We start from the raw sequence: 27,855 nt of genomic DNA on the forward strand, positions 1-27,855 counted from the left end.
AGGATTAAAAGCATGTAATCATGATTGACATTTTCTAAAAATTCTTTAGCGGGTGATAATTTAGGTTAATGATAGGTTTATGCTTCCTTTAAACTCACCCATGTGGGCTTTGACATTCTCTTCAATTATTTAATGGGGAAATTTTGAACGTTGGCGGGAAAATTCTCATGCATAAACATTTATATTTTAAAGCTCTGGCAGACGTTTATCAAAATCATTCAGATGCATTCCCTCTCAGCAAATGAATCTTTTTGCATGCATAAAAATAATGCAGTGTAGAAGCAAGAGTCTGATTTTTTTTTAAAAAAAAAAATAAAAATAAATAGTGGATGACCTGGTGCTCATTAGCAAAAGCATAATTTTCACTTTTTAAGCTACCTAGGGTGTTTTGGGGCAAGAAAAACCGTTGCTAGGATAACCTTTGTTATTGGCTCCAGTCTCTTTAGACAGAATTACCATCTGGTATTGAATCTCTTTCTCTCTTTTCATTTTTCATTCTTTTTCATGGATAGTTGAAAGAGATCCAGGTGGATTTAAAGATAGTTGATTGATTCTGGCAAAAGACAAAACCTTTCTCATATTCTGGGGGCTGGAGTCAGTGGTTCTTGCAAAGCTTTGGGACTATAGCCCAATAGTCCTTTGGCATTGATGTATGAGTTGAATAGTATTGTACCTGGGTGTACTGTCCCGGTCACACACACACACACAGACATGTAACTGTGGTTTAGTGGGTTTATTAATATTCCCCTGCAACTCCCTTCACCAAAACCCCAGAACTGTCCCAATTAAGTCCAGCCACAAGCAGACCGATGCTAGTCCATAGAGCAATGGCCAGCAAGTCCACAAGGCACTTGAAAGTTTTCCAATCAAAATAAACGCACCAGGCAAAATTAAATCCACAACACAAGAGGCAAGAAAAATCCAGAGTTCACAAGGCACGATCCAAGTCAAGGCACGGTGTCAATCCACAGCGAGGCAAGAATCACAATGATCAGAAAACACACAGCTAGGAAATGAAGATGCTGTACCCAGCATCGCCTCCATCTGTTTTTCTGTGCTAAATAGCCAGCTTCTGGTGCAGCCCATCAACAAAGGTGAGGCTTTCTACTCTTAAGTAGTCTGGCTGACCTTCTCTGCTCTTGCCTTTTCTCTGCCCTACCTGTTCTTGGGTCAGGTGGAAGATCAGGTGCTGGTCATCAAAGACCAGCTACAGGTGCATGTTTTCTCCACCTGAAGCCTGTCCTGCTGCAACTGTCCTTCAGCCACATCCCTCTCACGTGGCTGCTCGGAGCCATTGACCAACTCCCCTCCACCTGTGCCTGGAACTAGTTCATCCTCCTCTGAGCTGACATCTGGAGAGGTATCTGGGGAAGTATCCATGGGAGTCGTCTCTCTTTTTGTGGGGGGAAGGGAAGACGGGAAACATAGAAGTCAGTTATCGACTTTCACTTTTCACTACAGTGTCCTGCGCAGAGATGTAAAAGAAATTTGGCATGGATGGAGCACATAAATATATTTTATTCTTTATTTATTTAATATATTTGCTGCCTGTCTCACCGTGGTGCTACTCTATGCAGCTTTCAATAATTAAAAAGGAAGCATAGGAAAGGCGCGTAAACAGAAGTCAAATAATAGAACAGTTGAATAAACAATGAACACAAAGCCAACGAAAATACATCAGTAGGATAACCCCAATAAATAAATAAATAAATAAATAAAATAAAAATCCAGATCAGTGGCAGAAGCACCAAACGCAAACTCAATAGTATTTATTTCTCAGGTAAAAATTGCACAGCCACACAGAGAGACACTGTTCCCCAGTTTAAAAAGACTGTGTTGTGAATTATAGCATCCAATACCCCTTATCTGTAATTAATACTGGTTTATTATGCAGCTCTAATACTATGGTGGGAATAATAACAGTGTTCATGTCTGCACTTTCCAACGATTGTACCTTTTTTGTTCGGTTATTAATTTTTGTTTCCTTATCCTTAAGTCAGCATCTTCCATTTAAGGAAAATGAAATATCATTGTTTTATAGGATTCTGAAGAGCTTTTCCTGGAAGAATATACAATGCTTTGGTAAATTTTTTTAAGAAAGAACCACTGATGCAGATAAGGTACGGTACTTTTTCATTGAGCATTTTAATTGTGGGTCAAGAAAATGGGCATATGTTTCTCTCAGCAGACCAAAATGGCTGTTCAAAACAAAGTATAGGTAGCATTGAGATCTAATGATTCCTTTCTTTCTTTCTTTCTTTCTTTCTTTCTTTCTTTCTTTCTTTCTTTCTTTCTTTCTTTCTTTCTTTCTCTTTCTTTCTTTCTCTTTCTTTCTTCCTTCCTTCCTTCCTTCCTTCCTTCCTTCCTTCCTTCCTTCCTTCCTTTATTTCATTCTTTCTCTCCCTTCCCCATCTTCCATTCCCTTCTCTTCCCTTTCTTTTCTTTTCTTTTCTTTTCTTTTCTTTTCTTTTCTTTTCTTTTCTTTTCTTTTCTTTTCTTTTCTTTTCTTTTCTGTTCCCTTTCTGTTCTGTTCTTTTCCTTCTTCCCAACATTTGGAATATATATTTTTGTGTGTGTGCATGCACACATGCATGCAGTTTCCCAACCCAGTTCAATTTTCTTTTATAGAAGCTGCCAATATAGGAAACAAAAGAAAAATGCATTACTTGTCAGGACACAGTGAACATTCCAAACAAATTTGTTATTTCTGTTATTAGATTGATTTTTTATTACTTTTGTTATTGGCCTCAGTAACGTAATAGTAGTGAGACTGATCTCTCTCTCTCTCTCTCTCTCTCTCTCTCTCTCTCTCTCTCTCTCTCTCACACACACACACACACACACACAGTTATTAAATATTTCTAAAACACTTGCATATGGACAAGCACAACAGTATTCATATATCATCCTTACAGACTTAAGTGTTTATAGTTAATAAATCAGCCTAGAAAATTTATGAGCAGAGAATTAAACAAAACTTGTTTACAATGATTCATTGACTTTTCTTCTAAGGAAAAAAATACTTATGGTGGAACTAATTATGATGCTAATTTTGATGTGCTCAGATGATAAATACATGCTTACTCCCTCGTGCATATTTTTATTCAGTTAGTACAAAACCGAAGCAAAGTCCACCCTTAGATGAAGTATACGCATTTTGTCTGAGACAAGCATTTATGAGACTGATACAAATTAGGTACACCTTAAAGATAGGATTTAACATTGCAATTACAGTTTAAGAAGTAACAGTGACACTTTATAGATTGAGTTCTATCTTGTTAAATTAGTCTTGGCTACGGATGTGCAAAGTTCCTGTGACAAATTACCAAGATTTGTCTTGTAAATGTTGAATTGCTTCAGTTACCTCATTTGTCTGGCCGTGTTTCAATGCAATGTTGATGTCACTGCTGCAAGATTTGAACTGGATGCCAGTTAACATCTAACTATGTTCGTGGAATCTTATAGGATCCTACACAAGTCTGAAGCAGGCTAACTCAAACTCTGCTTAGGTCTTGTCTGGAGAAGATGGATAGATTATATTCAGAACAAATATGGGACTAAAAAGTTTCATCTAGCTTATGAATGAATTAAAGAATATTATTAATATTAGTATGTTTTTATGGTATTTTTATTAGTTATTATTTTTATTATTAGTATTGTTTAAGAATATGGATATTATTTTGTTTTTATGTTATTATTATTATTACTTTTATCTTGTTTGTGTTCATGTTAAAGGGGAGTTAAAGTGCGTTAGGAACTTGGTTACATATATAGTTGGTTAATGTTATTTAGATTTTGATTGTTATTTTTGTAACCCTGTGTTCAGTTCTGGGAAGTGGGGGAGGGGGAGGGGGGTGGTTTGGGGGTGGGTTTGTATTGTAACTTTTATAAAACTTTTTAATAAAAAATAAAAAAAAACCTCTGCTTAGGTCTTGAAGTCATTGAAGTCATCTGATTATTACTACTCTTTCTGAAAGACGTTGAGGCCACTTGGAGGTTGATCTGTGTCCTCAGGGTCACCCGAGTGGTGCAAATGGGTGTGGAGCCTTCTTGGAACTGCTGAAAGGACTGTGTTGTAAACAGGGGCTAGGTGGTGTCATATCCCTCCCCCTCTTTTGAGAGAGGGCTGATCAGTTTTAATGTAGATGGCCTCTTCTTCACATACTGGTTTGCACCAACATGGACATGACCGCGTCAGCAGTACATTTTGATTCCGTAGAGTCCACACTTCCTTAATCTCCCATGCAGTACAGGTAGGTCAATTGGTAAATTATAGCAGAAAAAGCGGGGTGCAAAATTTATCGATCCAATTTATATAGCTGCCCATCTCACCAAAGGTGAAAATAAATAATTAAGGGGTGGGGGGTGGGGCATCATTCTTGGCAAGCTGTTGCAACTTCCAACACGTCTTTAACATCTCTTCTGCTACCGACGTTTGTTGAGGACTGTATTATTTGGAGCACGTGCAACAAATGTACAACATCAATTGATTTCCCATCTAAAGGTTATTGGAGTAATGGCTAAAACCTCCGATGCTTTCCAAACAGGTGTTTTTCATGAATATCAAGAGAGCGGCTTGCAAACTTACCTTCCTCATACATCATTCCGAAAGGCCAGCATGATGTTTTCCACCTGTAGTAGTAAGGCTGTGCAAGAAGGGAGTTTGGGTAGTCAGTGTACCTGATGTCCAGTTTAATAAGATGAATGATGATCAGAGTTTTTAGAGCATCATGTGACTAGATCTCACACAGGCTTTATTTTGAGGGGTCTGTGGTGCTTTCTGAGTGCTAGAAGAGGGGGAGGGGGAAGGGGAGGATTACAACAACAACTGTGGTGACGTTGGTGCTCCTTGAGCATGTTTGTTTTCTTGCAGACGTTTCATTACCCAACTAGGTAACATCAGCAGTGCCAGAAGGGAGTGGGGTTTGCAGAGAGGAGGAGGAGGAGGAGGAGGAGGAGGAGGAGGAGGAGGAGGACAACTGTGGTGACGTTGGTGCTTCCTGAGTTTGGTTATTTTCTTGTAGAAGTTTCATTACCCAACTAGGTAACATCATTAGTGCCAGAAGAGAGTGGGGTTTGCAGAGAGGAGGAGGAGGAGGAGGAGGAGGAGGAGGAGGAGGAGGAGGAGGAGGAGGAGGAGGAGGAGGAGGAGGAGGAGTAGGAGGACTGTGGTGTCCTTGGTGCTCTCTGAGCTGGGTTGTTTCTCTCATAGACCTTTCATGACCCAACTAAGTAACATCTTCAGTGTTAGAAGGGAGGAGGAGGAGGAGGAGGAGGAGGAGGAGGAGGAAGAGGAGGAGGAGGAGGAGGAGGAGGAGGAGGAAGTAAAGAACTGTGGGATCCTTGGTGCTCTCTGAGCTTGTTTGTTTTCTTGCAGACCTTTCATTACCCAAGCTAGGTAACACCATCAGTGCTTTATGATAACACATAGGGGTGTCAAACACTTCAGATAGCATGCAAATAGGAAAGATTTGCCTGCAGGGATATCTCCACCCCTAGCACTGATGGGGTTACCTAGTTTGGGTAATGAAACATCTGCAAGAAACCATGCAAGCTCAAGACAGAGACTACAGAGGATCCCACATTCAGCCCTGAGCTATAAATATTTCCCTTTCTCAAGTTGTGTTTGGAATTTCCTGAGCTGACAAACTACCTCTGTGTTTCAAAGAGCGCAAATATGAGCTCAATCAGTTAAACAAACTTCCACAAAGGTAGATGCTTGCTCCACCTGATCCTTTTGTTGCAAGCTATTTAAAGGAAACGTGTAGGGCAACTTTTGGAAATTTCGGCTTGGACGACTAAAGTTGAACAAAACTAAAGAATGTCAAAAGGCAGGGAAATGAGGATGAATATCTCAACATCTGGAGGAGCCGTTATTTACCTTTTTTAAAAAAAATTAAACCCAAGTTTGTCTGTATCTGCGGTTGTGAATTGCACAGAATTTTCATGGATGGCAAGGCTGAATAATCCTATTTCAGTTGTCCAGGATTATTGTTGTTATTGTTTTAAATCACAGTTCTCTCCTCACTTTCCGTATTTACTCTGTTAATATCAAGAAGGAAGCTCCAGAGTTCTTGAAGAAACTGTCAGTGCTGAAGACAATTTCCAATTTGAATTTCTTTTTCTAACTATAGCATTTAAAAATGATCCAACAATGAAGACAGATGGCAATAGGCTAAATGCACACCATTTTCCTGAGCGGAGTATTTATGAAGTTAACATTATAGGACATTTTATGGTTTTAAGCTGATTTGTATCATATTCAGTTTCCCATTATTATTATTTTTTTTTTAAAAAAACCTTACCAATTAGCTTATGCATGACATAGCAGAAATGTAGAACAATTAACAACAATGTAATTTAGTGCCATCTTAAAATTAAGGTACCTGGAAATTACTTAAACTCTGACAGCTAATGGACACTCAAGCAATGACACCCCATTAAAATAACAGCCCCAAGATTGCCTTGAGGCATTCAAACATAATATGAAGAGTGGAGCTTAAATTGTTGCAAACATTACATTAAAATCAAATCCATCTTTGCTAGTAATTCGCTGGGTCATTAACTTGGATTGCAAGCAACTGTTGGAACTGCAGAGCTCATTCACTATAACTGATGCACAATTTCTCAATTTGTGTGTGTGTGTGTGTATGTGTGTATGTGTGTAGAACAGAACAGAATAGAATAGAATAACAGAGTTGGAAGGGATCTTGGGGGTCTTCTAGTCCAACCCTGCTCAGGCAGGAAAACCTATACTATTTCTTGTCCAAACTCTTCTTAAAAACCTTCAGTGTTGGAGCATTCACAACTTCTGGAGGCAAGTCGTTCTACTGACTGATTGTTCTGATTGTCAGGAAGTTTCTCCTTAGTTCCAGGTTGCTTCTCTCTTTGGTTAGTTTCCATCCATTACTTCTTGTCCTGCCTTCAGGGGCTTTGGAGAATAGCTTGACTCCCTCTTCCCTGAGATATTGGAAGATTGCTATCATGTCCCTCCTCATCCTTCTCTTCATTAAATAGACATATCCAATTCCAGCAGCCATTCCTTATATGTAATGGAGTAATGGAACCACCACCACATCTTTCCTGGACCTTATGAAATTCTAACTCTATGAGCCATTAAGGCAGAGATAATGGAGACATGCAAAGACATTTCAAAGCACTTAGTGTTGTCTATTCCTGTTGACATTAATGGGAAAAATGTGAGACTACAGTGAAGATATTTTCCCTCTCCCTGCAAAATCCACTAAAAGGGGGGGGGGGGATAGCCTGGCAGCTTCAGAAGTATTTGTATTAGAAAAAAAGGAGGCTGCATTGAACTGACAATTTTTCTTCATCTGCTAGGGCTTGTTTAAGAGCAGCTCATGGTGCCTTGCTTTCTATGACTAGCTGTAGTAGAGTTGGGTAGACAAGATAGCAATAATAGTAGCAGCTGGTAAAAATCCATTGTCATGATAGCAGTGTTCCAATATCTCAGGGGTTGCTATAAAGAAGAGGGGGTCAAGCTAGTCTCCAAAGCACCAGAAAGCAGGACAAGAAGCAACGGATGGAGACCAATCAAGGAGAGAAGCAACCTAGAATTAAGGAGAAATTTCCTGACGGTGACAACAATTAATCAGTGGAACGTGTTGCCTCCAGAGGTTGTGGGTGCTCCCACACTGGAGGTTTCTAAAAAGAGGTTGAACAACCATTTGTTCACAATGCTGTACTGTCTCCCACTTGAGCAGGAGATTGGACTAGATGACCTCCAAGGTCCCTTCCAACTCTTCTATTCTGTTATTTTGTCAAATGTTCTTGACGAATGTTTAAAGAAAGCTGTAAACATCTGCCAGTGCAAATCCTTGAGGTCCTTATTCCAACCTCAATAATTAATGCAAATAGAGAAGTAGACTAGATGACCTCCAAGGTCCCTTCCAACAACTACTTCTTCTTCTTCTTCTTCTTCTTCTTCTTCTTCTTCTTCTTCTTCTTCTTCTTCTTCTTCTTCTTCTTCTTCTTCTTCTTCTTCTTCTTCTTCTTCTTCTTCTTCTTCTTCTTCTTCTTCTTCTTCTTCTTCTTATTATTATTATTATTATTATTATTATTATTATTATTATTATTATTATTATTATTATTATTATTATTATTATTATTATTATTATTATTATTATTATTATTATTATTATTATTATTATTATTATTATTATTATTATTATTATTATTTCCTCTCCGGCTTGGTGATTGAGTTCCCCAAACTTCTAGTTTTGGGTGACTTCAATCTACCATCCCTGGGAGGGTCATCTGAGTTAGCTCGGGAGTTCATGGCTTCCATGACGGCCATGGACCTGACGCAGGTAATTTCTGAACCAACTCATGAGAGAGGCCACACCCTTGACTTGGTTTTCTTATCTGGACGGTGGTTCGATGATCTAGGTGGGGGCTCTCCATTTATTATGCTCCTGTCATGGACCGATCATCATCTCCTGCGGCTGGTCTTCCGTTTTACCACCCCCCACCATGGGGATGCGGAACCAACTAGATGGTACCGCCCCAGGCGCTTAATGGACCCTGATGGGTTCCAGGCAGCGCTGGGATCCCCACCTGCCTCCGTCGCTCACAGCTCGGCGGATGCCTTAGTGGAAGCCTGGGAAGGGCAGCCACTGAGGCACTGGACCGAGTTGTACCCTTGCGGCCCCTGACCCGGTGCAGATCCCAACGAGCTCCATGGTTCTCCGTGGAGCTCCGGGAGATGAAGCGTCGGAAACGGGGCCTAGAGAGCTGTTGGAGGTCCAGCCGATCCGAATCTGACCGGTTGCGGTTAAGAACCTATATTAGGTCTTATCTCGCAGCGATGAGGGCGGCAAGGTGTAATTACTTCTCTTCCCTCATCGCGTCCGCAGATAATCGCCCGGCCGCCCTGTTTAGGGTGACTCGCTCCCTCCTTAATCAGGAGGTGAGAGAGGATCCCTTGCAGGGTCGTGCCGAGGAGTTTGGTCAACATCTGTCGGATAAAATCGCTCAGATTCGGACCGGTTTGGTCTCCAGCTGGGCAGAGTCTGATGATCAGGACACGGGCGGTCTTGTCAATGTTATCTGGGAGGAGTTTGACACTGTGACCCCTGATGAAGTGGACAGGATTATGGGGAGATTGAGCTCCACCACATGTTTATTGGACCCGTGCCCTTCTTGGCTGGTTTATGCAGCTAGGGAGAGGACACGAGGCTGGTTCCAGGCGGTTATATCTGCTTCTTTGAGTGAGGGTAATTTCCCCACCGTCTTGAAGGAGGCGGTGGTGAGACCTCTCCTCAAGAAGCCTGCCTTGGACCCAGCTGTGTTGAACAACTTTCGTCCAGTCTCCAACCTCCGCTTTCTTGCGAAGGTTGTTGAGAGTGTGGTGGCGCATCAGCTCCCTCTGGTCCTGGATGAAGCGGATTATTTGGACCCGTGCCAATCGGGTTTCAGGCCCGGGTACAGCACGGAGACGGCATTGGTCGCTCTGGTGAATGATCTCTGGAGGGCCCGGGATAGGGGATATTCCTCTGTCCTAGTCCTATTAGACCTCTCGGCGGCTTTCGATACCATCGACCATGGTATCCTGCTGCGTCGTCTCGGGATTGGGAGTGGGAGGCACGGTTCTTCGGTGGTTCTCCTCCTATCTCCTGGGACGCTCGCAGTCGGTGTTGGCAGGGGGGCAGAGATCGACCCCTAGGTCTCTCGTTTGTGGAGTTCCTCAGGGGTCGGTTCTCTCGCCTCTCCTGTTCAACATCTATATGAAACCGCTGGGTGAGATCATTCGTGGTTTTGGAGTTGGGTATCATCAATATGCCGATGATACCCAACTTTTCATTTCAACCCCAAACCACCCCAGTGATGCCCTCGCTGTGATGTCCCGTTGCCTGGAGGCGGTTCGGGTCTGGATGGGGAGGAACAGACTTCAACTCAACCCTGACAAGACTGAGTGGCCGTACATTCCGGCATCCCGGGACATTCAAAATGTTCCATCGCTTTCTGTGGGGGGTGAGTTTTTACCCCCCGTGGATAGGGCTCACAACTTGGGAGTCCTCCTAGATTCACGGCTTACCTTAGAAGACCATATAGTAGCCGTGACTAGGGGGGCTTTCGCTCAGGTTCGCCTGGTGCGTCAGTTGCGGCCCTATCTGGACCGGGATGCCCTGTGTACGGTCACTCATGCGCTCGTGACCTCTCGTCTTGACTATTGCAATGCTCTCTACATGGGGCTTCCCTTGAAGACCACTCGGAGGCTCCAACTGGTACAGAATGCGGCCGCGAGAGTTGTCTTGGGAGTTTCCCGGTACTCTCATGTTACACCTTTGCTCCGCGAGCCGCATTGGTTACCAGTTGTCTTCCGGGTGAGGTTCAAGGTCTTGGTGATGGTTTTTAAGTCCTTACATGGCATGGGTCCGGAATACCTCGGGGACCACCTGCTGCCGGCGTCGACTCCCCTCCGCCCTGTGCGTTCCCACAGAGAGGGCCTCCTCAGGGTGCCTCCGGTCAGAGAATGCTGGCTGGTGGCCCCCAGGGGGAGGGCCTTCTCTGTGGGCGCCCCGGCTTTGTGGAATCAACTGCCGGTTGAGCTCCGGATGGCACCGGATCTCCGCTCCTTCCGGCGCGGCTTAAAGACCCATTTATTTGAACAAGCTGGCCTGGCCTGATGGGGAGTTAACTTGGGTTTTAATATTTGTACATTTTTACTGTTTTATTTGGGCAATAATTTAATTTGTTCTTAACTTTTGTATTCTGTATTTTTATTATATGCCCTGTTCACCGCCCTGAGTCCCTCGGGAGAAGGGCGGTATAAAAATTTAATAAACTATAAACTATAACTATTATTATTATTATTATTATTATTATTATTATTATTATTATTATTATTATTATTATTATTATTATTATTATTATTATTATGGCTGATTTTGTTTAAATGTTTGTTGGTTTGCTATGTAAAGTCCCTTGAACTAGTCCATTAGTTCAAGAATAATGCATTTTTTTTCTTTGCCACATGAACTATTTTTTATTTCTTTTATTTATTAAACTTATATGCTGCCCATCTTGCCTGGCGGTGACTCTAGGAGACTTACAATCAACAATGTGAAACATTAAAACAATACATAGAGTACTAACATTGATTAAAAATTAACAAAGATGGGAAGGAAGGGAGCAAAATGCACACAAGGAGGAAATGGGGTCTTATCTTAGTCCAATGTTTTCTTCTTACAGTAGGATCTTATTTCAAACACATTTCTAACTGGCTTTGGGTTTTGTTTTATATTTTGTGCTTTTCTGTTATTAGGTATTAAGAACCTCAAATTCAGTGACATTTCTCTACCAGTATTCACTGCTATTTTTACAGGCTATCTTAGTTTCTTTTTTAAATTGGAAAAAAAAATTAGAGAAGAAGTGGAGTTTATTAACATAACAGTTGACTATATTGCACATGTTATGTGAAAAGAAATACTGTTTCCCCGACAATATTCCATTCCGCCACCATTCCAAAATTAAAGGATACTGAACGTATGATCAAATATTTTATCAACAAAGGCATCTGTTCTTCTTCTTTCTCCTTGAATGCTGCAAAGAAATTAGTTTTATTTGGAAACAAACTTCCCAGGGAAAGAATGTTCAAAGAAATTAGTTACCATTTTGAACTGTTCATGGCCACTTTAAAATTTTTCATAGGTACTGGGCAAAAAAAAGACTTTTGTACCTACAGATAGAAATTGATAAATGAGTTGACAACAATGATAATTATTGAAATGATAATTATTTTACATTTTACAGCAATTCACTAGTCAACCATATAAACAATGCCAATATTTTACTTTTTGAGAGGGGAGGAAATATGGATCATTGGTCAATGTAGAATTTGTTTTAAAGAGATATTTCTTGGTTTCTTCAAAAACTAGCTGTACGTTCCAATCTAAGAATGTTCCTTTTCCAGAGGTTTGAAATTGGAAAGACCTTCAACCTTATGTCCATGCACTTATTTCAGAAGATAACAGAGAAAAAATAGATATCATTAATGTCTTGTGAATAGAATAGAATAGAATAGAATAGAATAGAATAGAATAGAATAGAATAGAATAGAATAGAATAGAATAGAATAGAATAGAATAGAATAGAATAGAATAGAATAGAATAGAATAGAATAGAATAGAATAGAATAGTGGAAAGTAGAGTAGAGTAGAGTAGAGTAGAGTAGAGTAGAGTAGAGTAGAGTAGAAATAGAACAGAACGGAACAACAGAACAGGAATAGAATAGAATAGAATAGAATAGAATAGAATAGAATAGAATAGAATAGAATAGAATAGAATAGAATAGAATAGAATAGAATAGAATAGAATAGAATAGAATAGAATAGAATAATGGAATGTAGAGTAGAGTAGAATAGAGTAGAGTAGAAATAGAACAGAACAGAACAGAACAACAGAACAGGAATAGAATAGAATAGAATAGAATAGAATAGAATAGAATAGAATAGAATAGAATAGAATAGAATAGAATAGAATAGAATAGAATAGAATAGAATAGAATAGAATAGAATAGAATAGAATAGAATAGAATAGAATAGAATAACAGAGTTGGAAGGGACCTTGGAGGTCTTCTAGTCCAACCCCCTGCTCAGGCAGGAAACCCTCTACGATTTCAGACAAATGGTTGTCAGTCTCTCCTTAAAAATTTCCAGTGTTGGAGCACTCACAGCTTCTGGAGGCATGTTGTTCCACTGATTAATTCTTCTAACTGTCAGGAAATTTCTTCTTAGTTCTAGTTTTCTTCTTAGATTTCTATAGATACATGTTTCTGCGTAGCATAAGTTGATTTCTTTTTCAGACTGCACCCTTATGATATTATGATCTGCTCTGAGTGAGTCACATCTATTCCTTCTTTCACACCTATCCATTCGTGCCTTCATCTAAATAAACGGCATGCACTGATCTTTGCAAGCAAATGTTTAACCAGTTAAGTCAAATCGACCTCTGTGAAATTGCTCAGCTGGGGCCTGTGTTGTCTCAATTGCTCTTTCATGATCAGCGGCTCAAAAACTGACCGAATGATTGTTTCTGGCCTGGTAAAACAGAACAGGAAAAATACTCTTTCTGTCTAGAGTTATAAGTCTTATTTTATTTTTTTCGTTGTTTTTTTTTTCTGGGCTTCTATTCCTAAGCCTTTTTCTAAAAACCTCTGCAGCTCGACCTCCTCTCTCCATACCTCCCTCTAACCAAATCTAACTAACATCTCTCTTCTTTTCCTCTTCTGTCGAAGACGTATTTCTGTCACCTTCACATGCTATTCTCACAGGTACAGGACAGGACAGGTTACAGGCTCAAACAGACCGTCAGAACTGCAGGAAAAAAATTATCGCAACCATTGAGGACCCATATACTGCACTGGTCAGAAAGAGGGCTGAGAAAATATCTACAGGCCCCTCACATCCTGGACTAATAATAATAATAATAATAATAATAATAATAATAATAATAATAATAATAATAATAATAATAATAATAATAATAATAATAATAATAATGAGGAGGAGGAGGAGGAGGAGGAAGAAGAAGAAGAAGAAGAAGAAGAAGAAGAAGAAGAAGAAGAAGAAGAAGAAGAAGAAGAAGAAGAAGAAGAAGAAGAAGAAGAAGAAGAAGAAGAAGAAGTTGGAAGGGACCTTGGAGGTCATGTAGTCCAACCCCCTGCTCAGGCAGGAAACCCTATACCATTTCAGACAAATGGCCGCCCAGTCTCTTCTTAAAAACTTCCAGTGTTGGAGCATTCACCGCTTCTGGAGGCAGGTGGTTCCACTGGCTAATTGTTCTAACTGTCAGGAAGTTTCTCCTTAGTTCTAGGTTGCTTCTCTCCTTGACTAGTTTCCATCCATTGCTTCTTGTCCTGCCTTCGGGTGTTTTGGAGAATAGCTTGACTCCCTCTTATTGGGGGCAGGCCCTGAGATACTGGAACACTGCTATCATGTCACCCCTCAACTCCTCTCCTCAGGACTGCGTTATAGGACATTGCATGCCCAAACAACATCAGATCCTGGTGGATGCTCTTCAAGAGGCGAAACATTGGAGAGAAACCTCTTCTTGAAAACTTCCAGTGATGGAGCATCCACAACTTCTGCAGGCAAGCTTTTCTCGCTTCCTGTCTTACAAGTTGCCCCCCTCTTCTCTGTGGCAGCCCCTCAAATATTGGAAGACTGCTCTCATGTCACCCCTAGTCCTCCTTTTCATTAGACTAGACACACTCACACTCCTGCAACTGTCCATCATGTGTTTGCTCTAATCATCTTTCTTGTTCTTCTCTGCCCTTTTTCTAGAGCGTCAATAACTTGTTTTTTTATATATATATATCGGGGTGACCAGAATTGGATGCAAAATTGGAACTCTCCTTGGTTCTTCACTTCTGACAGGAAAATGACATTCCCCTAGACCAGGGGTCTTCAAAACTGTCCCCTTTATGACTTGTAGACTTCAACTCCCAGAATTCCTCAGCCAGGCACACATAAAAGGGCCAAGTTTGAAAACCCCTGCCCTAGACCATAATAGCATTTAGCAGTAGTACTTAGCACTTATATACCACTCAACATTAAGCAAACCAAGATCATGCAATCTGGCCCTTTCAATTCCTGGCAAATAGATGGGGAAGAAATGTAGGTAGTGGCAGATTTTATTTTCCTGGGCTCCAAGATCACCACAGATGGGGACTGCAGCCAAGAAATTAAAAGACGCTTGCTCCTGGGGAGGAAAGCTAGGGCAAATCTAGACAGCACACTAAAAAGCAGAGACATCACCATGCCAACAAAAGTGTGTATAGTCCAGGCTATGGTCTTCCCAGTTGCAATTTATGGCTGTGAAAGTTGGACCATAAGAAAGGCTGAGCACCAAAGAATTGAGGCCTTTGAACTATGGTGCTGGAGAAGACTCCTGCGAGTCCCTTGGACTGTAAGGTGTTCAAACCCGTCAGTCCTAGAGGAGATCAACCCTGACTGCTCTTTAGAAGGCCAGATCCCAATGTTGAAACTCAAATACTTTGGCCACCTAATGAGGAGGAAGGACTCACTGGAGAAGAGCCTAATGCTGGGAAAGATCGAGGGCAATAGAAGAAGGGGACGACAGAGAATGAGGTGGCTGGATGGAGTCACTGAAGCAGTAGGTGTGAGCTTAAATGGACTCCAGATGATGGTAGAGGACAGGAAGGCCTGGAGGAAAGTTGTCCATGGGGTCACAATGGGTCAGACGTGACTTTGCAACTAACAACAACAACAACTTATATACCACTTCACAGTGCTTTACAGCCCTCTCTAAGAGGTTTACAGAGTCAGCACATTGCCCCCAACAATCTGGGTCCTCATTTTACTGACCTCGGAAGGATGGAAGGCTGAGTCAACCTTGAGCCTTGTCAGGATTGAACTGCTGACTGTGGGCAGAGTTAGCCTGCAATACTACAATCTAACCATTGTGCCACTGCGGCTCTTATATAGCAATAGCACTTAGATTTATCTCCCGCTTCACAGTACTTTACAGCCCTCTCTAAGCAGTTTACAGAGTCAGCATATTTGCCCCCAACAATCTGGGTCCTCATTTTACTGACCTCGGAAGGATGGAAGGCTGAGTCAACTTTGATCCAGTGAACAATGAACTGCAGGCAGCCAGCGGAAGCAGCCTGCAGTATTGCATTCTACCCACTGTGCCACAACTGCTCCTTTTAAGAAGGTGAAATGACTCAAAATGCCCATTTTGTCCACGTTGGTTAATGCTGATCTGCCCAATGCTCTTGACACTTTTATGGAAGTAAGTCAGGACGGATCTCACCTAAAGGAATGTGATATTCCAGGAGACAGGAACCAAAGCAGAAAAAAAGATTCATCTACGAGCTGGATGAACTTCCAATCTAATCAAATGCACCGTATGTAGGATATGTCTTTCTGCAGCCCTACAAGAAGTGAACCTGTGTCAGACCGACGGAGAGCTGTGTCCAGGTAATCTGGAGGGAGCTCGATCAATCAAAGTCAGAGGTTTTAAGTCCCCCTCCACAAATGGCATTACAGGAAAAAAATATTTAACAAACGTTAACCTGGGAAAGAAACACAGTCGTAATTCTAAGTGATACTCTTGGATTCTGTTGTTCAGTGGTTCTTTAAAAGTAATTGGAATTTAAGTACTTAGTGAATTGATTCTCCGGAGTTTACTTACTAGGATTTGTGTGCACAGCCACCTACAGTAGCTTTCATTAAAAATGTTAATGACAGGAGTCATATGTTAGTGGGACTTTTTACTCTTCCTGCGGAGTCAGGACAAATCCCATTACTCAAGCAACATCTGTCTGCGTTCCTTTAATCACAAACTCCTGTTTTCATTATCTTGCTGTTAAATCTTCAAAGCATGGCAGCGTGCAGGAGTTGTCGGGGGAAATGACATTTCCCTCAAGTGGGGGGAAAAAGAAGAAGCTAGATTAGTTCAAAAATTAGTTAATTGAAGAGCTGGGTGAGGATCAAGGCATTCCTGCAACTGTATCCTCAAGTGCGTCAAGATCCGCCAAATGCTCACTTTGCCCGATTGACCAACCAGATGTGGAGATTCTTGTTTTAACAAACATCTGAAACTGATGGTGATTAGGATCACCATCATCATGATCATCATCTCATCACTCAATTGAAAAAGGTAGCTTTACTGGGGACAGCTCAACAACCTTCAACAATATCTTGAATATTATTAAGCACCAACATCTGCCTATCCCAGGTGTTTGACGTAGTTGGACCAAAATGCCAAAGTTGGTCTAAACATCAGGCTGGCTATGTGACCAACAACAACAACAACAACAACAACAACAACAACAACAACAATAACAATAACAATAACAATAACAATAACAATAACAATAACAATAACAATAACAATAACAATAACAATAACAATAACAATAACAATAACAATAACAATAACAATAACAACAATAATAATGATAATGATAATGATAATGATAATGATAATGATAATGATAATGATAATGATAAAAGGTCCAGGGTTGCAGTTTTCATACCTCCCCAGGTTGACATCAACTTGAATTAAAGTATAATCAAAGTTGGGTTTGTCCACTTTGCCTCAGGCAAGACAGCTGAAGAATGATGAACAAAGCTAAAAGACTAAAAACATTCCTAGGATGGATTAGAAGTGTCACACATGTCCCTTCCCTGCAGCAACAACTGTTATTTTAGAGAAGGTCAGGGAACCGAGTCAAGTAACTTTGCTGACGATAAGGGGAAGGGGCATCAAATAAACGCTGGGCTGAATTTTCAGTGTAAAATGTGATCGGATTGAGGAGGTGACATATAATAGGGAGGCTGCTTATGAGCTTCCTTCAACAGAATTCATGTATGTATCTCTCTCTCTCTCTCTCTCTCTGTATGTGTGTGTGTGTGTGTGTGTGTGTGTGTGTATGTGTATATATATATATATATATATATATATATATATATATATATATATATATATATATATATATATATATATATATATATATATATATATATATATGTGTGTTTGTGTGTGTGTATGTAATTTTTTTTGGCTTGCTAACAAAGAATTCTGAATGCTTAACAAACATTTAACATACACACACACACACACACATGTAGATAGATAGATAGATAGATAGATAGATAGATAGATAGATAGATAGATAGATAGGTAGGTAGGTAGGTAGCAGTAGATGATAGATAGATAGATAGATAGATAGATAGATAGATAGATAGATAGATAGATAGATAGATAGATAGATAGATAGATAGATAGATAGATAGATAGATGATAGACAGATAGACAGACAGATAGATAGATACAGGGCTTTTTTTCTCATAGAATGCTCAGAACGGAGTTCTGGCACCTTTTTTGGATGGAACCTTGTAGGGTAGGCAAGGCGGGTTGTATGACATGTGTGAGTTCCGGCACCTTTTTCTTTTACAAAAAAAGCACTGGATAGATAGATAGATAGATAGATAGATAGATAGATAGATAGATAGATAGATAGATAGATAGATAGATAGATAGATAGATAGATTGATTGATAGATAGATAGATAGATAGATAGATACTGGGCTTTTTTGTCATAGAACGCACGGAACAGCATTCCAGCACCTTTTTTCAATGGAATTTGTAGAACTAAAAAAAGTTCAGTCAGACCTTCCAACTTCTTGCGGGGGAAAAAAAAATATCTCACAAGGAGTTGGAAGGTTTAACTGAACGTTTTTTAGTCCCACAAACTCCGTTTCCCGGTAGCAAAAGAGAAATGCGCCAGAACTGGAAAGCAGGTTAGCAAAGAAATGCTTTCGGGAAGAGAGAGGAGCTGCGCCGGAAGCAGAAGCGGCAGGAAATGGGGCTGCCATTTCCAGAAAGGAGAAGGGAGACATGGGGCAACGCAGGGCAGCAAGCAAATGCTGTTCTCTGCTCTGCATTGGAAGGATGTTTCAAGAGCAGTCAACTTTGGCAAAAAAACCTTAATGGGGTCAGGGGCAGTCCATTTAGAATTTCTAAATCATTAGTAATTGCGTTCAGAAGTTGTGGGTGCTCCATCACTGGAGGCTTTCAAAAAGAGAATGGACAACAATGCATCTGAAATGGTACAGGGTCTCCTGCTTGAGCAGGGGTGGTTGGACTAGAAGACCTTCAAGGTCCCTTCCAGCTCTGTTATTCTATGTTCTTTGGGGGATTGCACCAAGAGCTCCAGTTACAATCGGTGTGGCAATCTTTGTTTTTTTTCCCCTCTCCTTCCATAGTCTTTTACTACACTTTGTAAATCATGGGGTTTTGTTATTTTCTCCAGCAGTTGTTCCTCCACTCGGCTATCTTCAGACATCCCTCCGTTAAAGGAACCACACCTTCTTCTTTTCTTTAATAGTGGAATCTGGTGTGTTATGTTCGAAGCGCCCATCAGTCTGAATTCTGAAATTGTATATATATATATAAAAAAACCACACACACAACTTTGGACATCTTGTTTTGTAAAGCTTTGGCAGGCGTATGGTCCGTGGGTTTTTGCAAACAGTGAAGCTCAGTTCTCTTCATACATCCCAACGGACAACTACTGCAACCACCACCACTTCCTCTTCTTCCTCCTCCTCCTCCTCCTCCTCCTCCTTCTCCTCCTGCTGCTCCTCCTCCTCCTTCTCCTGCTCCTCCTCCTTCTCCTTTTGCTGCTCCTCCTCCTCCTTCTCCTCCTCCTGCTCCTCCTCCTTCTCCTCCTGCTCCTCCTCCTGCTGCACTTCCTTCTACTCCTCTTCCTCCTCCTCCTCCTCCTCTTTCTCCCTTCTCCCTCTGTATGAACAGTACTTGGTCTTGGATGCTTGGTCTCTTATTGCACATTCATTGTTCTTCTCCTCTTCTGTCACTGCACGTTGTTGTTTTTTTAGTTCGTCAGAAAAGTTCATTTCTAACTCTACATCTCCCCTGCTCTCTGCACCTGTGGTGATAGCTTATCTGGTAAGGTTGACTCAGCCTTCCATCCTTCCGAGGTAGGTAAAATGAGGACCCAGATTGTTGGGGGCAATTAAGCTGACTTTGTAATAATGTCGCTTGGGGGGGGAAAGCCCTAATAAGCAGGCATATACATAGAATGAAGGCTACTGCTAAGCTTGTAAGCCGCCCTGAGTCTTCGGAGAAGGGCGGGATATAAATGGAATTAAAATAAAATAAAATAAATAAACCGTAGTGACTCTCATATGTGCAGCTATGTTATGGTTTCAGACTGTTTTGTGCGCATGTCTTGAAAAAGTTTCTCACAGTTATTCTTTTTATTGTCTTTCACTTTGCTGTTACTGTCTGTTACGTTAGGATGTAGTCAGCTAGCTCTCTTTATAACATATATTTAGTTTTTTGTAAGTAAAAGGTATTTAGGAAGATTATGCGTCGTGTTTTATTTCCTTCCTTCATGCACATCATGCATCCTCTGAAGCACGGTCCTTCGCCCTCTACTAAGGTGATTTATACCTTGACATCTTCCTCCTCCTCCTCCTTCTCCTTCTTCTCCTCCTTGTCCTTCTCCTTCTCCTCCTCCTCTTTTCCTTCTCCTTCTTCTCCTCCTCCTCCTTCTCCTCCTGCTCCTCCTCCTGCTGCACTTCCTTCTACTCCTCCTCCTCCTCCTCCTCCTCTTTCTCCCTTCTCCCTCTGTATGTACAGTACTTGGTCTTGGATGCTTGGCCTCTTATTGCAGATTCATTGTTCTCTCCCTCATGGCATTGTTTATTCCTTGAGTTCACTATGACTTCAATCAGATGATCTAGTTTTTTATCCTTAATTTCGGATCATTGATGTCACAGAAGTCAACCACAGCCATGTTATTATTTTTTTTAGCTGCTGTTGCTTCAATTTCAAGTGGACACCGGCCGCTGAATGGCTGGCTACTCCAGATGCTAATCCATCTTTGAGTTGCTTCCTCCTTGTTTTTTCAGCTCATTTATTTATTTTTATTTATGAAATTTATACGTCAAACTTCTCAACCGGGGCACTTCTTTTTTCTTTGAATGTAAGAATTCAAACTCTACTTTCTTATTTGTAGTAGTCCTTCCCCACCTTTGTTTCTGGATGCACAGAGGCTGTGAATGTCTTCTGGTTGAAGTCTGTAACATATGGTCATTAATTTCCTTTTTTTTCTATGAAGATTGTCTAATTCAACTTGGATCCAGTGAATCATAGGTCTTGCTCGAGTGTTGTTTTTTTTGTAACAACATTTCCATCATTAACTAGGTTTTAAAATGTTTGGAAACATTGAATCTGTGGAGTTCCTGGTGCTTTCGGAGCTGGCTTGTGTGCTTATCCACTTGCTTCCATTAGCCATCTAGGTTAATATCATCAGCAGCACCAGGAACTCCACAGCTCGGTGGTCCCAACTAGCCTAAAATCCGTTATGACAAAAAAAAAAATTTTTTTCACTCTCTACATGTATCAGTAAATTACTTTCCTTAATTATTAAGCCACCGTTTCATTAATAACTCAGATGCCCTTTAATCACTTAGCCCATCAATTCATCAATGTCATCTGCAATATTTTAAATATTAGGCTGATGCCCGATTCAATAACAGGTTGACCAACATAGAGGAATTTAGCATCTTTAATGGTTATGCACATTGGTAGTCATAATAAAAAAAACCAACTCCTAGACAGAAGGAAAACCAACCTTTATTACTTTTTGTTCCCATTTCATGTTCTAATGGCACACTTCTTCTTCCCAGACCCTCAAAAATTAATCTGTGTCCCACTGATTCAATGACTGAAGTGTTAGTTGATTAAATTGATGGCTAAACTGATTAAAAAGCTGCAAACTGGCTTACTGCTACCAATTGAATTGCTGGCTTTGGTGCCTTGGGCTTTTAAAACTTTAATATGATATATAACCAGAAAGAACAATTCTGTCTTTAATATGTGAAGGGAACATTGTAAGAACGATTCCACGGTGACTATTTAGAAAGAACTTCAAGGGGAAAAAAAACAGTGCTTCATTTGCTTCATAAAAACCTGTGAAGCATTCAGATTCAATAACGTAAGCAGAATATAGCAGTATAAATCTTTTTAATTTACATCTGGGGGTTTCATTATGCATACTGCATGGCGCTCTTCAGAACCTTAATTTACAGATTTTGGAGAGAATTCTATCAGTCCCATTCAAAGTGCTTAACATGCCCATTGGAACATTTAGCTAAAATAAGTCTCTAGAGAGTTACTTAATGAGTCTAAAATTATCAGTTATTTGCATTCCTAGTAGATTTAAATCAGGAAGGCCTATTAACAAGATAATGGGCACATGTCAGTTTGGTGCTAGTTCTTCTGCAAACTATTTATGGAAATGAATAACTCAAAGTACAAATTTTAAAGAGCAGCACTAACGGGAGATAGCATTAGTTCATCTCATTTAGATAGATAATTTTACTGAAAATAACCATTTGCTTGTGATGAACTGCTGAACTGATTGGAACAAACAACCATGGACCATGAAATTTTTCATTTGTAATGACCTTCACGGTGACTCATCAGTACTTTGGGGTGGAGGGTGGGTGGAGGTACACAGGTTATATGAATGGGCAGCTAGGTGGGAATGAGATAGTGATCCTATGGTGAAATTTATCAATGTATCACAATGATCACAATGAGACCAATATGTTAGTTTAATGTATGCAAGAAAAAAAGTTTAATGGCACATACACTAGGCTTATGACCAATTCAATATAGAAGTCCTAGGACAATTTCATAGGGAAAAACAAAATAATGATGATGATGATGATGATGATGATGATGATGATGATGATGATGATGATGTTGGAAGGGATCTTGGAGGTCTTCTAGTCCAACCCACAAAGAAGAGGGAGTCATGCTGTTCTCGAAAGCACCTGAAGGCACAACAAGAAGCAATAGACAGAAACTAATCAAGGAGAGAAACAACATAGAACTAAGGAGAAACTTCCTGACAGTCAGAACAATTAACCAGTGGAACAACCTGCCTCCAGAAGCTGTGAATGCTCCAACACTGAAAGGTTTTAAGAAGAGACTGGACAGCCATTCGTCTGAAATTGTATAGGGTTTTCTGCCTGAGAAGGGGGTTAGACTAGATGATCTCCAAGGTCCCTTCCAATATTATTATTATTATTATTATTATTATTATTATTATTATTATTATTATTATTGTTGTTGTTGTTGTTGTTGTTGTTGTTGTTGTTGTTGTTGTTGTTGTTGTTGTTGTTATTACCCCCTGCTCAGGCAGGAAACCCTATACCATTTCAGATAAATGGCTGTCCAGTCATTAATTAATTGCTCTAACTGTCAGAAAATTTCTCCTTAGTTCTAGGTTGCTTCTCTCTTTGGTTAGTTTCCATGCGTTGCTTCTCATCCTGCCTTCAGGTGCTTTGGAGAATAGCTTGACTCTCTCTTCTTTGGAGCAGCCCCTGAGATCTTAGAAGACTGCTATCATGTCACCCCTCGTCCTTCCCTTCATTAAACTAGACATACCCAATTCTAGCAACTGTTCTTCGTATGTTTTAGCCTCCAGTCCCCTGATCATCTTTGTTGCTCTTCTCTGCCCTCTTTCCAGAGTCTCAACATTTTTTTTACATCATGTTGACCAAAACTGCATGCAGTATTCCAAGCATGGCCTTACCAAGGCATTGTAAAGTGGTACTAACACTTTGTGTGATTTTGATTCTATCCCTCTTTTAATGCAGCCTAAAACTATATTGGCTTTTTTGGCAGCTGCAGCACATGGCTGGCTCCTATTTAAGTGGTTGTCTTAATTCAATCAATCTTTCAAATTGAAACAATTGAGTCAGATAGATGAATTAGGTATATATGAATCAGTCCAAAAGATTTCCCCCGTTGTTAAATGTACAAATGAAGGTGGGAATTGGTCTGATTTTTTCTGTTTTTTAGATTGATCTATCTGAATCTGACTTTTTTTTGTTTACCTGGAGTTATTATATATTCAAAATAAGGACCATCAAGGTCAATGGGCCTTACAAAGCCATCCTATATATCAGGGGTACGAGTATCTGATTCAAATGTAAACCCAGTTAGGTTCAATGTTATATATATAAAAAATAAATGTATGTAGAGTGGCCACTGTTGTTCCACAGGACTGACAATAAGATTAGATTCTGAAAGCAGACAATTTATCAAAATAAACTGGGAGGTATTCAGATTGGTTTATTCAACTGATATGCTTAAATTCACGTGGTCTTCCAAAGTGTTCCATTCTTATCAGTTAGAGTGTTAGGCAAATAACTGTCAAATATTTTTCCGGTTTAAGGAAGATTTAAGAAGAGCAAATGAGAGGGGTTTTTTTCAGGCAATTGTACTATAGATAATTATTTTCAGAAAATTTTAGACTTGCTGAAATTTCTGTCTTGCCTGTGTTCTGGAGACAGACCAGGTTGCAGGTGAGGGTGATGTAGAAGGACAGGCAGAGTCGGGGGGTGGGGGTGTCAATAGGAATCAACCTAGAGTCCTTACATTCCCATAAGTAATCCAACTCCAACTTCTCTTGAATTCTGTTGACTCTTACATAACACCAATTTAGTGCTGACTGTTAGTTGAACTAGATTCTTGTGTATAGGTTTGAGCAATAAATCAGCTTAAACAGAACTTAATGCGCCGTGCCAACTCTTCACACCTGACAACTCTGGGCTATGGTCAGCACTTTTGGACCTCTTCAAATGCCAGTACTTGGGACCATTCCTATAATTGCTCCTGCTGTAAGCCATTTTGTATTCACTTGATTGACATGTCATTGGCTTCTCTGCTGCTGTTGAGGTTTTTCATTACTGATCCTGCCCAGTTCTCATCACTGCTGGTCTGCTCCCACATCTTTGAGTCGTCAGCATTACCTCTTCCTTCCTTTACTTCTCTTCTTTCTTCTTTCAGTTGCCCTCACCATCCCAAATCACCATCCACTCCAACAGATGAGTCCTCTTTAAATACTTATAATTCCTTTCAGAGTCTGGCCTTTAAGGAAAAGGGGCAGAAAGAATGTTATCAGTCCTTTACAGGAGATTAAGGAAGTGAGAGGTACTCACATTTCAGGAACGGTCCTTTAATGCTAGGATGAGGTATAAGTTCAGAGCTCTGGAGAATGCAAGGTAAATGCTCAATGTTTGTTTATTGCTGAATTTATGAAGGCAGGCATTGTCAAGTGCCGGGCGAAGTCAGGGGATTCAGGCAGTTCAAATGAGTATAAAGATTTATTGCAAGTTTAAGCTTTCTACAAGAATCTGAACTACTAACAGTCAAGAGAAATAAGCAGGAGATAAGAAAGGCATCCAAGTCTGGACTTAGATCTCATGAGGGTATGCAGAAACTCATGACTGATGACGCGTTTGAGCCCTCCCTCTGGCTCAGCCAGGACTTCTCCTACAACAAGGGTGTCAGACTCATGGCGTCACGTGGCGTGTCGCGATGTATCGTGACTTTTTTTCGCATTGCCGGAGCTGGTGTGGGCGTGGCCTCCACATGATGCAACCCACCCGCAGGCCGGCAGTTTGACACCCCTGTCCTATAGGGATTTCTAGAAGGTTTTGAATGTTGTCTCCTGGACAGAGTTGCCATTTATGATATAAATTTATGATATTTATATCATAATATATCATTTATGATTCCTCTCCTATTCAACTTTATATCCAACATTTCTCCTCATATTCCCCTTGTTTTCAGACACGGGCATTTCTTTTCCTGCGTGCTCCTCCGTCCACTGTCTAAATTTGGCCTATTGGGGTGAAATTTAGAAAGCCTAAATAAAATTGATGATCAGTCGATGGCCCGTATCTGTTGACAGAGCAAGATTTAGTTAACACGGCGGCAGCTTGTCCTTGATCTATTAACAAAACTATCTACCTATGCATATATCACTGCATTTTCATTATCTTAGGGCACACATAATCACGGAATTGATTTTTTTCTTTATGAAGCCTTTCAGATGTTTGGCCACACTCTGGGGGTAGTCAGTGAATAAATTGCCGCAATCTGAATGAATTAGACATTATCCAGGGACTTGTTAGAGAGAAACAGAGAAAATGCATTTCACTCAGTACATATAAATCTTCAGATCTGCAGAGTCAATATTCAATTCTTTATATTAGGGCTGAAAACCCTTCAAGTTGTCAAGGACACAATCTAGACCTTTATCTGTGTAGAAATTATTCTTAACTGATAGTCAATGCAGTTCCCCAGGCATGGACAGAAATGAATATGTTAAAAAAATATAATACTTAATCTCTTAGTTCTTCCTGAAATACCGGATGGGTCTTTTGAACTGGCATATGAGTCCTTCAACCAGACTAAAAATCTTCCAGTTTTTTTGGTGGTTTTTTTTTAAAGAAATGAATTGTTTCTGTTATAATTTTCTTCCAGAGGGCAAAATCATGCAACAAGCTCCTTATCTTGTCTAACCCTCCTTTTTTTCTGCATAAACTGTGAATTGAAATTGTGAGTTGGATGCAAGCATGGATAGCATTTTGTAATTATCTTCATGAGCCCAGTAAGGCTTTTATTCTTTAATCCACCACCTGACCTCATGGCTATTATGATTCATACATCATTTTCCTAATGAGAGCTAATTCAACCCTTCTCAGCATCACATTCCATTCTGCTCAGGAGCATAAATCATGCTAATGCTCATCCAAAATTTCTCCATGAACATTTTCAAACTCTTTTCAAATGAACCTAAGATTTCCTTGGAAGTCAGTAAAAATCCTCATGCAAGAATTGTCCACTATGTTTTGTTCTCCTTTGCCAAGGAATCAGACTTAGCCTGGAGTAGGCAAGAACAAAATCTGGACTGCATAAATATTGATGAAGAATTCCAGATGTGTATCCTGGCATCTTTAGACAAATATGAGTAGATGGTATTAAAGGTAAAGGTAAAGGTTCCCCCGCACATGCGTGCTAGTCGTTTCCGACTCTAGGGCCTGGTGCTCATCTCCGTTTCAAAGCCAAAGAGCCAGCGCTTGTCCGAGGACGTCTCCGTGGTCATGTGGCCGGCATGACTAGATGCCAAAGGCGCACGGAACGCTGTTACCTTCCCACCGTACTGGTCCCTATTTTTCTACTTGCATTTTTACGTGCTTGCGAACTGCTAGGTTGGCAGAAGCTGGGATGAGTAACAGGCACTCACTCTGTTACGTGGCACTCGGGATTCGACCCACCAAACTGCCAACCTTCTGATGGACAAGCTCAGCATCCGAACCCACTTAGCCACCGCATCCCTCCATATGGTATTAGGCTAAGTTAAAACTTGGCCTTTTTATGACTTGTGGACTTCAACTCCCAGAATTCCTCAGCCAGCATGCCTGGCTGAGGAATTCTTTTTTTTTTTTTTTTTTTTTTTTATTGAAAAGTTTTAAAAATACAGTTTTCCTTTAAAAAACCCCCTTCCCCCTCCCTACCTCCCCTCCCTACCTCCCCCCTTCCCCCCCTCCCCCCCTCCCTCCTCCCCCCCACCTCCCCCTAACCCCCCTCCCCCCCCGGACTTCCCAGAGCTAAATACAAGGTATATATATATAAAAAGGCAATCATAAACAACCATATACTAACAACTATAAATTCTAAAATCCATCACTCTCTAACTTATATAGGATCAAACAAAACTTAGCATTATTAAATATATATAGAAGACAAAATAAAAAAAGAAAAAAGAAAACGAAAGAAGACTTATTCAAATGCTAGATAAAACTTCTTGACCCTATACTTATTCTGGATAAACTCAATCCATTTTCTCCATTCCATAATATAATGTTCTTGCGAGTAATCTTTCAAATAGGCCGAAATCTTCGCCATCTCTGCCAAGTCGGAAACCTTTAAAATCCACTCTTGTATAGTCGGCAGTTCCTCTTTCTTCCAATATTGACCTATCAAAAGTCTTGCTGCCGTAACTAAATTCAGCATCAACTTAGAGTCCACAACTGTAGCGTCAACAATTATTCCCAACAAAAAAAATTGCGGACAAAACTTTATCCTCCGTTTAAAAATCTTCTGCATATTCCACCAGACTTTTATCCAAAAAGCCTTGACCTTTTTACATGTCCACCATATGTGAAAATATGTTGCCTCTTCATCACCACACCTCCAACATTTAGGCTGATAATTCGGATACATACTTGCAAGCTTTTTAGGATCTAGATGCCATCTATAAAACATTTTGTAAAAGTTCTCTCTTAAACTTTGAGCTTGAGTGAATTTTACATTCCTCACCCAGATCTTTTCCCACGTGTCCATTGTAATAACTTCCTGAATGTTTTGGGCCCATTTTATCATACAATCCTTAACAAGCTCTGTTTCTGAATCGATCTCTATCAATGCAAGATATATCCGTTTAATATGTGCTGGTCCTTGATTTCT

Source organism: Vipera berus (assembly GCF_964194415.1).
Source record: "Vipera berus genome assembly, chromosome: 7".
In the NCBI taxonomy this organism is placed as follows: domain Eukaryota; kingdom Metazoa; phylum Chordata; class Lepidosauria; order Squamata; family Viperidae; genus Vipera; species Vipera berus.